Source organism: Dinoponera quadriceps, unplaced genomic scaffold, assembly GCF_001313825.1.
Source record: "Dinoponera quadriceps isolate SergipeBrazil2010 unplaced genomic scaffold, ASM131382v1 scaffold9920, whole genome shotgun sequence".
Lineage (NCBI taxonomy): Eukaryota > Metazoa > Arthropoda > Insecta > Hymenoptera > Formicidae > Dinoponera > Dinoponera quadriceps.
In genome coordinates, this window is record NW_014563689.1 from 1 (window position 1) to 492 (window position 492).

Genomic DNA, 492 nt, shown 5'->3' on the forward strand with positions numbered 1-492 from the left:
AGATCCTCCTTCTTCATCCATATCTTCAAACTAAAAGAAATAATTGATATTTATATTTACTTGTCAAAAAAATTTATTACGTGATTTAATTGTGTAAAAAATTGTATAAAAAAGTATTTTAACGTATTTTTCTTACATCTGACAGAGACGGAATAGACATTTTTGTAGGTCCTTTTTCTTTCATAGGTGGCTTTTCCATACTGCCATAATCTACTTTTTAAGGCTAATTTCAACAAGCTTTTGGCCTCGGAAGTGCATTAAAATTTGGGGCAATCTCCTCATCTGAATGCTCATTCACGAGAATGAATGTTATGGTTATAAAACCACTACACCGATGTTGTTGTTCTGCTTTTGAAGTAGGCAAGTGCAATTTAGCACTTGTACTTACACTTTCCACAGAAGCTACTGGAGTTTTGATATCTGTGCAAGTCTTCTGATTTAAAGGGACGACTTTTTCTGTTTCTGCAGCAGGTGACTCATTGTTTTTATTTA

The 492-nt window shown here is 33.1% G+C and overlaps 1 long non-coding RNA gene across 1 annotated transcript; it reads right to left on the minus strand.

Moving 5' to 3' along the window:
- Nucleotides 1-486, minus strand: LOC106751221. The gene is made up of 3 exons (XR_001375022.1): nucleotides 389-486; nucleotides 137-289; nucleotides 1-30 (listed from the first exon to the last, which is right to left on the minus strand). It is a non-coding gene; the product is annotated as an uncharacterized LOC106751221 (long non-coding RNA).
- Between the last annotated feature and the right edge of the window lie 6 nt (nucleotides 487-492).